Raw genomic sequence first — 15,096 nt, 5'->3', positions numbered from 1 at the left:
CAGGATTGAGTTAAGACCCGCCTCCTCTCGATAAAAAGTGCCCATGAACGTTAGTGCTGCTCGCTCAAGTGCAAAGTACTACCTACTGATCTATTACAATAATACACGCATCATAATACGCCCAAAGCCATATCCAAACCATAACAATGTATCTGATAATCAGTAAGAGTTTTTATTTTGAGCACAGTAGTGACAAATTAATAGCTTTCTCAGTACGTTTTTCTCTTTAGCAAAGTTACAAAGTTTTCCCTTTATTAAATAAGCACAGAACAATTAAGTCAGTTTCAAGTTTTTTTTAGCACAGTTTATTTTGAGCACTGTAGTGAGAAATTAATAGCTGTGCATTGTGCAAATGCAGGCTTTTCTCAAGTACAAGTCTTCATGCCTCTGACTTTATCCACCCTCCATGTGTCAGGCAGGGATTTCAGCCACTCCTGGAAGTCCTCGTGTTTCCGCGAGGCGGGTCTTAACTCAATCCTGGTGGGTTTAGGAATCACCCGTGTGTCAAGCAGAAAAGATGAGGGAGAGAGAGAGGCAGAGTGAGTGAGTGGGCAGGCACGTGCACACAAAGACATCAAACGAGGTTTGAGCCCCTGCCCTTTTACCCGTCTGTTAAAGACAGAGTAGCACAATAGCCTCTACTTTGTCCCAATTTAATTGTTAGGTAGTTGTGAAAATATTTGCCAATGCAACCATATCGTTATCTTGCCTGTTTACAGAGTTGTATTCAGACGGAGATTCCAACATCCTACTTTCTCAAAACTCCTCCTCCACCAGCTCGGGAATGGCCAAGAAAAATCATGACGTCTGAGCACAGATCTACATCACGTGGTTCTATAAAATCCCATTGAGATGAGTGGTGAACATTACAATATTTTACAGTATTTATAATGAAGTGAACTCATAACTTTCTTAATTGACATGACCAACAACGCCATACACTTGCAATTTTTCTTTAAGAATCAGCGGGCCGTTTTTTCCGTATCCATTATATAGTGAAGCATGCGCCTATTTACTAGCCTGGGGGCGTTGTCTCTTCGCGCCCCGGTTCTCTAGTGAGGCACTGAGAAACAGCAAGCCCAGATGGGCGCTCGTTTTCATGCTTTCCATGCCATACCTGAAGGCAGCATTCAAGAGAATTGCCTTGTCCAAACTCTCCTGAACTTGAATGCAGCATCTTATGTTGAAAGAATTTGCCCTCTCTTGATTATGCTTAGTTCAGTGTGGTATCAAGCACCGAAAATAGCTGGCCTCCAAGCTCACCCAGCTTGGAGGCCGGCTATTTTCGATATTTCCACCAAAAGGAAATTTCAGCCCCTGCCTCTCTAACATTCTCTGCACGTCCCTGTGAGTGGGTGAGTGAGTGAGTGAGTGAGTGAGTGAGTGGGTGGGTGGGAGTTTGGGTGGGTCTGTCAGTCAATCAGTCAGTCGTCCAACAATACTGCAGCCCTGCTCCAAGACCACCACTTGAGATTATACACTATCTGCAGTCCTTATCCATGTCCTGTCCAACCTGTGTCCTTCCAGGCAGTGGCACCCTTTTCCGGCCCGGGTGCCCATGATATGTCATCAGTGCAGTGCGTGTGCAGACTGCGCACGCGTGTGTGTGTGCGTGCCCAACAATATCTGGCTCTGGATTCAGCAGCATTTATTAAATTAAGAATTTGCTCCAAGTTGAGATATTCTCAACACAGGAAAAAAGACACCGACGTACTCTTGTTTAGCAATTTAAAAGTAATATGCACTTTACAAAGTCACTCACTGTTATTTAGAGAGACTGAGTAATTAAATTTGGCACACGTGGGTGCCATGCAGGGGCGTAGGGAGCGGTAGGCGAACGTGGCGACCGCCTACCAACTGAGAAATGATCTGGCAAAAAAAAAAAAAAAAAGTAAAAAAAAAAAAAAAAAAAGTCTCTTATTTCCATTGTGTAAAGGCCTGACTGGGCAGTAGGCCTACAGTGTGGAGGGGACCATAGGCCTATAGAATGTCACTCAACCAGTTCCATTCATTGACTAGTATGCGGCCTGGCCATTGAGAAAGTGTTACCCTTTTAGAGATGTAAATTTGACTCAAGTCGAAACAAAAGAGACAATAACACACTGAACAAAGTCCATTCTGCTTTCCTCCTACCTGTAGGATATCCTCTGTTCCAAAGTCCTTAATGTAGTAGGTAAACAGCTTCCAAACACAATACGTGATCATTGTGTTGTTTAAATCCAGCACTGCTGGATTAAGAATTGACGCCTTGTTGTCTCTCCAGCTGTATCATATTACAACTCGTTAAGCAAGCCTCTTCCATAAATGTAAGGCCCATTCCCACTGGGCCAGATAACAGATAAAAAAATATATCTATAATATCTACCACAGATAAAAGTATCTGTGGCAAATATCTGTGCATGGTAGATATTTTTTTTTTATCTGTATCTACCATCCACTTTGAATGGAAAAATATCTAGAGAAAGAGATTTTTTTTTATCTGTTATCTGGCCCAGTGAGAATGGGCCTTAAATAAAAAATAAAATGTATTTCATTAAAGGAGTAGTTCACTCTCAAAATTATCGATATTTTCAAGCTCAAGCCCCGCCGCATGTTGTTGTGAGCCATGTATTTTAAGGGACACATTATGTTTACTTTGAACTAATTTAGCTAGTGTTGTAATCGCAAGTTGAAATATGTCACTATTTGGGAGCAATGTTCGCCTTGTTTGTAATGCTCCATACTGTGCTTTTTGAAAATAACTAGCCCTTACACTGAATATACTGGAATAGTGTTTTAATTATAACGTATTTTAAAATGTGGTGTTATTTTTTGATGGGCTGCTGGGGGGGGGGGGGGGGGGGGGGGCTGGCATTTCGCCTACCAAAATCTGTGCATGGCACTGCCATGCACAGATTGCACACACGCGCGCGCACACAAACACACACACGCACACACACAAAATCCTCAAACACCCACACAGACCACATGCAAAGCATCACAAGGCATAGCGGGAATTCCTCAGCAATACCAAAGAGCCCAGCCACACCTCGGTGTACATGTGGCAGCAACCTGAGTCATTTAGTGGTAGTTCGCTTGAATACGTGCCCAGGCCCGACGCCACGGGGGTGCCAGGGGGGGCCTTTCACCCTCACTTGCAAATCCTGCCCCCTCAGTTTAAGTTTTATATCGTCACTGTCGGGCAGAAACCTTGTATCTCCGAGTTTCAAATTTCTACGTTTAATCGTAAAGTAAAGCCTCGCTTTATCTTCCAAGACTATCACAAAAAAATCAAACCTCGGTTCGAAGTGAAGCGGTGAGTTTTTATTCTATGTGTTCCAGAGCTATGAAATCTGTGTTCTAGATCTATACATTCTGTGTTCTAGATCTATACTTTCTATTTGCTAGTTACTTTCTATGTGTTAGTTCTATATTTTTATGAATTCTGAATGAGTGAATGATTTTGTCTGGAGGGCCAAATTGGCATGTGAAGCTTGACCAATCCTCAATTGGTCAAGCATGCACGGGACATGTACGGGACAGACAAAATTGACTATTCAGATGGACGGGACATGTATAGGACAAACAAAGCCACACCTTGGAAGCGGCTTTCACCGCTTCAAAAACTAGTGAAAACAGCAGATCTACAAGCACACTTGTGCGTGTGCTTGTAGATCGGCTATTTTCTCTAGTTCAAATCATTTTTAAAATGATAAATACAAAACAAACGGTTTTGGACATACAAGGGGTCCACTCGACAACATCAAAATATATATTGTTTTAATACAGAAATGAGATTTGCCCCCTCACCGTTTTCAACTGCCCCTTCCTCGGTCATTTCATCCTGCAGCCGAGCCTGTACGTGCCGCTAAACGACACTCATGTGTTAGCTAAAAGCAATTACAGGAGTGTAGGAGCTGAACCAGCAGCTGTATGGCATCAGAGACCATCAAATTCAACCCATAAAACCACCTAAAAAAGGAACTTCTAAAGAAATTCTCAAGAATTTCTCGTATAACTCAAATGACTATATTCCTATATTATTGCGACCGTCAGGGAGCAGTTTACTATGAAAACCTCCACCGGCCGTCCGTCCGTCCGTCCGTCCGTCGGTCACACGTCACACCTTTGCCCTGCTCATATCTCCGCATCAGTATGACATCACACCACATGTGTACACAAACCTTTGTGTACGTTGCTGTGGCAACAGTCTGTTGTTGCTGGTTTGTTAGTGTACGTTAGCAACCACCTTAGCAACCATGGTTTTACCCTAGCAACCAACTGTTTACCCTAGCAACCAACTGTTTACCATAGCAACCATGTTTTTTTACCCTAGCAACCAACTGTTTACCATAGCAACCAGATACGCAGAGCAGGGATCTCCATATATGGGCATAAACAGGTGACATCACACTGATGTCAGATACTCAGAGCAGGGATTTCTCCATAATATATGGGCATAAAAGGGATTCTGTTAGGGATCTCCATATATGGGCATAAAAGGGATTCTGTTAGGGATCTCCATATATGGGCATACAAGGGATTCTGTTAGGGATCTCCATATATGGGCATAAAAGGGATTCTGTTAGGGATCTCCATATATGGGCATAAAAGGGATTCTGTTAGGGATCTCCATATATGGGCATAAAGGGGATTCTGTTAGGGATCTCCATATATGGGCATAAAAGGGATTCTGTTAGGGATCTCCATATATGGGCATAAAAGGGATTCTGTTAGGGATCTCCATATATGGGCATAAAAGGGATTCTGTTAGCTGTTAGTGATCTCCATATATGGGCATAAAAGGGATGCTGTTAGGGATCTCCATATATGGGCATAAAAGGGATTCTGTTAGGGATCTCCATATATGGGCATGAAAGGGATTCTGTTAGGGATCTCCATATATGGGCATAAAAGGGATTGTATCCCAGATGATGCCCTGTTAGGAGATCCACACTAACAGAATCCATATATGGTCCTACCGACAGCTGCTATAAGCCAACCCTGGCGATAAGGTCTGAGTCGAAGAAATGCTTCTTTCCTGGCAAGAATTGCCCCTTTATACTGTAGGGCTCGTTTGTGTATTGTATGACATCACGCCACATCATCGGCTGAGGACTGTGTGATGTCATCATATCTCCATATATGGAGACATAAGTTGCTCATGCCCAAATATGGGCTGGTGAGGTCAGACTTAGTGTGATGCGTAGGTTATCTCCATATATGGAGATTCAACTTCAATGAGTAACCATGGCAAACTGTTAACTGCCCGTATGTCTTGATAATTGGTAAAACAAACTTTTGGCCTATTTGTGGAGATAAGCGACCAACGGTCGCTTATCTCCCGATTAGGGAGTCTTACTGGTTTATTACAAATTTGAATAAATATAGCCAGGAAGATGCCATGGGCGAAAAGCGAGGTCACGCCATCTGTCTTGGCCATATATGGATTCTGTCGTCTGACATCATACATACAATCCCTTTATGCCCATATATGGAGATCCCTTTTATGCCTATATATGGAGACCCCTGCTCTGAATATCTGATATCACTGTGATGTCACCTGTGATGTCACAGTCGGAAGTGTTGATTTCGTCGACTAAAACTATGAGGAAAAATGTTTGTCGACTGCGTTTTTTTCACTGACGAAAACTAAATAAAAACAAAATAAAAACGAAGCTGTGATGACTAAAACTAAGACTAAATATCTTGACAATTTCGTCAACAAAATAAAAACTAGACTAAAACATTAGGGAGGGACTAGTGGAGAAGATTTTATGTTTGGTAGCTCCCAGGTGCGACGCGTTGTGAGCTTGTAGATCTGCTATTTTCAGCACTCAACCAAGTGTAAAATCAGTCATTACGATGCCATCAAGGCCTGCCAAAATACATTACAGTCGATTAAATCAACTGTAGATTTAGTCGCCTAAAATCTTATGATATTTAGTCGACTAAAATTAGACTAAAACTGATACTTTTCAGGTGACTAAATAATGACTAAAACTAAAATACATTTTATTCAAAAGACTGTGACTAAAATGAAATAAAAAAATGTATCTCTCTCTGTCAGCCGTTACAGACAGAGAGAGATACGGTCAAGCGGTGAGTGGTTCACATAACAAGTTGCATGGTTGATTTATTTGGGTGACTCAAGAGAAAAAGTAAACGTCCATTCATTTCTCAGATCCTTTTACCACAACGTGCCCTGTCTCACCGTTGAGTTGTTATGAAAATGTTTCCATGCTATGAGGCTACTCCCCGCGCTTCCTGTGGTTTTACAGATTAAAAGAAACGTGTTTATTTTTTGTTTCATGAAAAAAAGAATGCATTTCTTATCAGCGTTGAACTTCTCACCACTGTGGCGTGGCCGTGTGTCTCACAATGTCTGTGACAATGTGTGATAGTGAGTTTTTGTGACCAAAGGTCGCAGTTTAGTATGTGAAACAGCACATGCCGACTCCGTCTGGACGCGTACACTTTTTTACGGTCTATGGGTTTGCCGCTCTGACATCACTGTGATGTCAGGGGCACCACACTAACAGAATCCCTTTATGCCCATATATGGAGTTCCCTGATGTCATCAATATTATGCCCATATCTAACAGTACCGCATATGCGAATGCCCATATTTGGAGGCCACATCGGTCACATACCACACTAACAGAATCCATATACCGTTATGGCCAAGACAGATGGCCAAGACAGCCCATATCTGTGTGGCTGGTTCTACAGACAGAAATCTCCATGTATGGGCATAAAAGGGATTGTATGTATGATGTCAGATGTCATAGACATCATAGGTCTTTCACATAACGAATAACTGAGTAAACATGTTTGGGCTCTCACGGCATATCTCCATATACAGTACATGGTTCTCCATATATGGGTACCAGGGGTCTCCATATGGGTAACTGGTCCGATATACATCACTAGCCAGATGGCCAAGACATGGGGTTGCTTGTCGCCCTGAGGTGTCTTACAAGTACCGTACATAGTAACATGGATATAAGTGGACGTTGTGCACCCCATTATAGCAAACAACCACATAGCGGAGACACAAATAGACAAGGAGTATTTTACTGGAACAAACCCCAGTTGGTCCTCCTGTCCCATTTCCCAACTGCGCTGCAGGCAGGCCGAGGCAGGGTTCACCCACTGCTACAGTAGGCAGGGGCGTCGCACCAAATTCTGGGCCCTGGGTACAAGGATTCACTGCGGGCCCCCCATGAATGTTAACTATTGAAAAATAGCAGATATACAAGCTCGCAGCGCGGCACCGAGTGCCGCGCTGCGAGCTTGTATATACTGCTATTTTTTAAAAATCTTGAAAATGTGTGCAAGAAACCTATGTTTGTTTCCATGTCAGTGGTGCTCAAACTTTTTCATGTCAAGGACCCCCAAGATGATGTGTATTTGGCCACGGACCCCCATCTCAAAATATTTAGTTCCAGGGACCCCCCAGAAGCAAAATATTAGTTACAAATGTTCGCTTAAAAAATACATAAATATATTCAAAGATTTTCACACATTTTCACGACTTTTCAGCTAAAGTTACTAGGGCCCCTCCACCTTGGGCCCTTGTAACTCAGTCCCACTCCCCCCCCCCCCCCCCCCCTTGTGACGCCCCTGACAGTAGGGAACCACAGAAGCCTACGTGTGGCCTGGGCTTGTGGTTCCACACTCGCCGCAGACAACACAACTCTTCCGGCTGTTGACCAGACTGACTGAGGCTGATCTACGTCGCAATAAGAGTCTAAATAAGTGGTTCCCCAACTTCCGGTCTTATTTTGAGCGGTCCCCACAGATGATTTGTGCAACATTGTTTTCTCACTTGACAGTAAACAAACCAACATAAAGTTTAAAAGACCACATTTTGCGTCATATGATGCATCATATGATGCTACAAAGCATCATATGATGCTTTGTAGCATGCTGAAACACTAAAATATCTAAAAACACAGATTGAACACAAAAAATAACTCAGGATTGTGTTGATTGTGTCCCAAACAACAAGTCCTTTAAGTGTATAGAGGGACATCTGCACATTTCTAAAGTGACAATTTGAGGACCTCTATAAGGACAAATTAAATATTGGCCAAATTGTCAAATATTAGAGGCAGAAACTGTGAAAATAGCAGATCTACATGCTCACAACGCCTCGCAACGCGAAGCGTTGTGAGCATGTAGATCGGCTATTTTCACAATAGAACCACAAAATGTAATGGCTCAACTCTTAGTGCTCGTAGGGTGGGGGGTCCCCAGTTAAAATATGATTATTTTTGCGGTCACAGTGAAAAGGTTGAGAACCACTGCTCTGGAGCACTGGTATTCCATCCTACCAGGATGACATTGTCCTGGTGTCCTTGTAATTGTCTAATCAGGGTGTTTTTCCTCCCCTACAGTTAGTGATTTTCTTGCTGGTGTTTTCCAGATGTTGTGCTTGATTTAAACAGGACAGTGTAGAGCAGGGGTGCCCACCCTTTTGTGACTTGAGAGCTACTTTTAAAACGACCGGCTCAACGTGATCTACCTTCCCACAAACTATTTATCTTAAGGGTGCTTTGGAATAGTGGCACTGGCATTACGTATAAGACACGGAAGAAAAACACTTAAATAGTAGGGAAAACATAGTAGAAAGGGGAAATAGTAAGGGGAAAAGGTTCTTTGTAATGCTACGGACTCTTGAAAACAAATCATTGCATTTGGGATTTGCCTTCTTTAAAAGCCATGAGGGGAGCCGAGAGGCCCTTCTTGAACTTAATTCAAGTGAGAGATACACAACATAACCACACAATGCCCCTGATGGGAACCGTTCAGCTACTGGTACACATATTTGAGACTGGAGGAAAGCTCAGTGAGAGACAGAGTGGAGAGGGTGCTAGTGAGGTTTGGTCCAAGGCCAGAAGGGCTATAATGGTAGACGGTCTGCATTTTCGATAGCTTTATTTCAAAGACCTTTGCAATGTGCTTTACATTCATACATTTGGAATCGTCGCACACACTAACTAAACAGTAACATACACATTGCTGGATGAGACAACAACATGCTCATTGAGAGAAGATGCTCATGGACACTTCGACACAAAGCCAGGAATCAAACCAGGACCTCTCCGATTTTCAGATATCTGCACAACTAAAATGGGATTGACTTTCAAAATAGTCAATGCAAATCTGCCCTCCATCCCCTCAGTACCCGCATATCTGACCAAACATCTCCAAAAAGTTAGCGACACCCACAGCCACAACACCAGAGGGAGCGCACACAACGATCTGGTAACACAAACCCATAAGACAAATATGGGTCAATTCTCCTTCTACAACACTGCCACCCAGGTGTGGAATTCCTTGACTACCTCCCTTAAAACATGTAGCTCGCTGGCATCCTTCAAAACTGCCCCGAAAACTCACCATTCAGGAGGCCAGAGAAGGAGGTAGTTATCACTTCTCCCATAGACAGGCGAGAAGTGAGCAACCCCCCCCCCCCCCCCCCCCCCGCGCGACCGAGTATTTCCCGGTGAACCTAAGCGGTGGGGGCTTGGGAGTGTGGGGAACACGCACCACTGACTATTGCTGATGATGGAGAGGTTATATAGCTTAGCCTTTATGTATTGAGAATGAGAGGCACTCTTGCCGATTTAGTAAGAGACTCGTTGCCAATTGCAAGACTTTTAAAAGTTATTTGGGGCCATGATGATATCCTTGTCTTCCCACAACTAGACTAAAGCCTCGTACACACTGAGGGCGAATTGGCGAATAGCGAATTAGCGTATTATTCGACTTTTGTTTAAAACCTTATAAAGTCAATGGAAGCATCCACACCAAACGCGAATTTCGAAAAAGCGAAAAGGCGTCTGTTTTTTATTCGCCCTTGTGTCGAATTAAGCGAACGTTCAAAGGCGAATTCCTCTCTCTCTCTGTATCAAAGTAAGCTCACTCTACCCTATTTCAAGAGAGAGAGAGAGAATGGTGGAGGGACCTTCACGTTACATTGAGGCCGAATGGAACAGTGTCGTTCTCCTTTTCCGTGTCTCATCTGCGTGGCTGCTTGGAAAAAGTAGCCTACTCTAATGTCTTACCGGTAAAAGCATGGTTTATGTGTTTGTTATTGTAGGCTACTTTATATCTGCAAAAAGACTAATGTTTAAAAATAAATCGCTGGGTATTAAATAGCCTACAATAGGATCCGAAATGAGTCGATTAGAAGGAAAGTACTGGAAATTCGACTCAAGTACAAATACCTACAAGTACAGGCTACTCAAGTAAATGTAGGCTACTTTTAGTTACTTTACACTGACTTTCTTTTTTTACAGACCGAAATCCTTTTATTTCCGAGAGACCCGACCATTTAATCATGATTAAAACCCCCTTTCATGTAACTCACTGTAGCCGTGCAGCGTGCGCTGTTAACTGATTGACAGGCAGAAGAAGGCTACCAAGGAATCTATAATATTAAGATCGAAACAAAAGCCAGAGATTAAAAGGAATACTTTTAGGCTATTTTCTAACTACAGAGAGGTAAGTCATGGTTTAACTTGTACGCGGTCGCGGCTGCTTTCTCATTCATCCTGGCAGCAGGCTACGCATCGCGCATGCATTACGCACGCACCAATATATTTTACCCCTGCTGTTAAACTGATCCTAGACCAGCATTATCATCTCACTGTTACACAGCCATTCATCTCGCTGCCTCACGGCTAACAGACCATGATCCTAGGTCAGGCCAGCCTAAACACAGCACACACGTTAAACAGAACTCCAGTAGCCTAGTTCGAGTTCGTTCCTTATAGCGCACACCAGCGCGCGCACACACACATTGATTGATTGCTTTACAGTTTGCATAAAAAAGCAGAAAGTACACACACAATACGGGTCCTCTTGGGTCCTCTCGGGTAATACACATAATGATTGACAGCCCCGTATGTATTATACTCCGAGGGTGATGCGGCCATTCCGACCCGGCTATGATAAAACACTGACCGACCCTGTCTACTCTGCCCCCGGCCGGAGCTGAGGGGAGGGGGAACGGAGAACGCGTGTTGTCACTTGTCTCTTCTGTTCTTTTTCTTATTTAATAGGCTAACAACCACGGCCAGGTCTCATCATCACCTGAGGATATAGTTTCCATTGTTTTATTTGTTTCCCTGTCTCCGTTCTCCTCTCTCCTCTCTCTCCTTTCTTCTCCTGTGGCTATGCAGGCAGATATCGCCCCCTCGTTTTAGGCGAATTAAGCGAATATTATACGCACATTCGCGTCGCTTTTTGGTGTGTATGGAAAAGGGCGAATGGCGAATTCTTCGCCTTTTTGGTTCGCTTATTCACGTCGCTTTCGCTAATTCGCCGGTGTGGACAGAGCTTTAGGATTTATAATGTCTGTGTTATTGTTTACAACCACAATTATTCACGTGTGGCAACTGGCAAGATCGCGGTTCACTAGTTTTTAGTAGGCTATAGTGTAGGCTTAGAAGCATTTTCAGAAGTTACTTTAATGTTTTCCATTTAATGATTTCCTTTATCCTCATCTAATCTTGCGCTAATGCACGCAACAGTTTTTGCCATGTTTCAATGCCGTGTCGGCTTTTCAGAAGTTACTTTAATGTTTTCCATTTAATGATATCCCTTATCGTAATCTTCCGCTAATGCACGCAACTGTTTTCGCCAGGTTTTAAGGTCTTATTTTAGTTGCTTCTCATAAGCTCGCAACCCTCCTTGCCCATCGCCCCCCCTCCCCCCCTTGTTTCCCCCATCCTGTACATACAGTATAGTGTTTTTATAACTGCGATATTGTTGAATGTTTTCTTTGCTTGCTATTTATTATGTCCATGAATTAAATACTGAGGGCTTTAAAAAAAAAAGACCGTAAAAGGTCTTATTTGAGATGTTCCTTTTAGGCAGGGTGTTTAACTGTACTTGTTGTACTGTACTACATTTCAATTGTATTGACTAAACTAAACTCCATTTTTGTCTAATAAAATATTCAATCAATCAATCAAAAAACCTCTTGAGTGGTTTCCAAGGTGGAGGATTTAACTGGTACATGAACTGGCATGTAGAGAGAGAGAGAGAGAGAGAGAGAGAGAGAGAGGGGGGGGGGGGGGGGGGGACAGAAGGACAAAGGGTGTGGGAAGCATTTGCATGTGTATGAGTGAGACTGTGTACTGTATGCATAAGAAATAGAGTTTGAGTGCTTGCGAGAGAAAGATACATTGAATGTGTCTGTGTCATTGTGTACACTGCACAGACTGTGAGCATGGTGCCCTCTCCATTATCACCACTACTACAAGGCCCTTCCAAAGCCCAAATATTTGTCTTCCTCCAAAATGACAGCGTTAGCACTGGGAGACTGGCTCTTTTCTGCTGGGTGCAAGGCCTGCACGGGACAATCGGCAGAGACACTTGTTATTCTGCTCAGGACTCCCACAGTGAAGGAAAGAGGGTGGGAAATGACGGAGAACAGGGACGTGCAGAGAATGTTCTAAAAGGGCCTTTTGGTGGAAATATCGAAAAGAGCAGACCTCCAAGCTCACAAGTTGTGAGCTTGGAGGTCAGGCTATTTTCGGTGCTTGATACCACACTGAACTAAGCATTATCAAGTACTGGCGTACCGAATGGATTTCCACACAGAGAATTCTTTCAACATAAGATGCTGCGTTCAAGTTCAGGAGAGTTTGGACAAGTCAATTCTCTTGAATACTGCCTTGAGATATGGCATGGAAAGAGGGCATTTGCATTTCTTCACCATTGTAAAAACTGCATTCATGGTGTGGAGAGAGCACTTTTTACAGATGGGTAAAAGGGCAGGGGCTCAAGCCCCCTTTGATGCCTGATGTGTGCACGTGCCTGACGGAGAAGAGGAGAGGAGAGGAGAAGTGAGGAGATCAGGAGAATCAGGAGAAAGCGATGCAGGGAGAGGGGGGGAAGAGAGAATAGGGGGTCAATGAAATAGGAGGGGATGTAATGGCACTTATATGTTAATGACATGTCACCACTGTGTAATGGGAAAAAAGGAGAGGTCGTGATCGTCCACCTTGTGGGACAGCCTGAGTTGAGTGTGTCTACATGTGTGACAAGACAACAACTTATATTTGAGTGACTGACTATCACAAACCATACAGAGCCACCTCCCCGACAATATCACGCAGACGGTTTGTTTATTTTTAGACCACAATGCTTATATGAGACAATTTTAACATGACCCAATGTTATTCACCATAGAGAAATTACTTCCATGAACCAGGGGATGAGCGAGTCATGACTTCACTGTTCTATTAGCCGGGGTAATGTTTTTCCTTGGGGAAACAAAGAACATTTTTGAAAAATGTTACGCTGTCTTTGCTTGGCAAAAGAGGACAATATGAGTTGGCAATTCTCCAAGGGGAGCCATTCGGACTAGCAGATAGTCAATGATTCTCTATGTTTTAACACATGATGCTGGTAAAATTGCTGCAGTAATCTTTTTGGTAAAGCGCTCAGTATCACAGCGTCGCGCTATAGACTGACAAGGCAGCGCATACAGAAGAAAATTTGTGTTCATAGGACAGATATCGGCCGCAGCTTGTGATTGGCTGGACCAGAGGCAAGCCAGTGCAACAAACTGGCTCTGCTGTGAGGAGAGGACGAACGGGGAGGCAGGGGAAGGGGGGAGACACGCGAACCAGCGCGCGCGGGGAGTCGCTGAAGTTGAAGTAGATGATGTTTATTGACACAGAAACCTGTCAGTCATTCTGACCTCGTGAATTATACATTTTCTTGATGTCATCACGCAAGACGTTTCTGTTTAGGGGCTGGGCTTAGGGCTCTAAGTGTTTCATTATAATACACAAATACCCACATTTTTCACTTTTTTTGGCATGCAGTGTTAGGTATGGCCATATTATCACTACAGATATGCTCTAAAAGTGTGATAAATCACACCGAATGTGAAGTGAGCGGTGGTCGTGCTTGCATAACGTCTACAGACTAGGATTTGAGGCTAGGATGTACAGGCTATGCTACACATGGACGGATTAACCCCCGCAAGGGCCCCTGGCCGTTAATTCTTTAGGGCCCCCCACCCTCCACCATAACCCCTCCTCCCTCCTGACGCGCACTATCCAGCTTGAATTTTAAGCCATGATGATCACCTGTGGACCAAGAAAGCACCTGTAGACAACAGAGGAGGGGCCCACACATTTGATTTTTTATTAAAATATACATTTCATTTTTGTAAATTGTCAATGACCACGCGGGCCAGTTACCCCAAGGGCCCCTGAGAGCCAAGGGCCCCTGGCAACGGCCCCACCGGCCCAATGGTTAATACAGCCCTGATGCTACACACACACGTTTTGCCGCTGGGGAAAAAGGCTACAGACATACGACATATGACATCACTAGACAAACATGATGCTACGTACACACATTTTGCTATGGCAAAACGCAGAGGAAAAAGGCTACAGACACACGCACAGCCACTCTATGGAGCGGTTTACCACCGCTCAAAAACTTATTTTTGATTGCATTTCGACTTTAAGGTGACCACACACACTGGTCGATCACATCTGCCCGAGATAGGAGTAGAGATCTGAATAGGAGAGAAAATATGCTGTATATAGGGGTAAATAAGTCAACATTTTCCACACGGGTAAAGCCAAGAATAGCAGCAGTGGAGGCTCAAATTCCTGACAAGAAAGTATTTCTGACAGGATGTATCCACTGAAACGGCTGCAATGTATTCAAACGATCCCACTCATAAATGTGACCAACACAGTAATAAATCACACTCCAGCACAATGCTTGGACTGTCAAGAACGTCCTTGGTTGTCTCATGAGGAACGCGAGGAGCACAATGCAAAACACTCTAAAACCAACACAGTGATTAAGAGTTGGAGCACATAATGACATTTCTTTTCTTTTAATCTCTGGCACTTGTTGGCGGATATGTTGCTTTTGGAGCCTCCACAGTACAGTGACAAGGACATTTAGGAATGAAGTAAAGGCTTGTATCTGGGCACCATTTAACTCCCATCCCTCAGACGTCTGTGAATTAAGCTGACCACCACTTCGTCTCGCTGTTTAAGATAACACTGATAAGAAGAAAGAGCAACAAACTCTAATTCAAACCCAGGGTTTGCGTGTGTGACT

At 43.6% G+C, this 15,096-nt stretch overlaps 1 protein-coding gene across 3 annotated transcripts in view; it reads right to left on the bottom strand.

Annotated features, from left to right (window-relative positions):
* Positions 1-15,096, bottom strand: part of LOC308280071 (nectin-4-like) — a 44,503-nt gene that overhangs the window by 1,817 nt on the left and 27,590 nt on the right. The window lies entirely within an intron of this gene.

This window comes from Nannobrachium achirus, assembly GCF_963921795.1.
Source record: "Nannobrachium achirus genome assembly, chromosome: 24".
NCBI classification, from domain to species: domain Eukaryota; kingdom Metazoa; phylum Chordata; class Actinopteri; order Myctophiformes; family Myctophidae; genus Nannobrachium; species Nannobrachium achirus.
The sequence above is the reverse complement of the archived record's forward strand: the minus strand, read 5'-3'. Positions and strand labels throughout refer to the sequence as shown.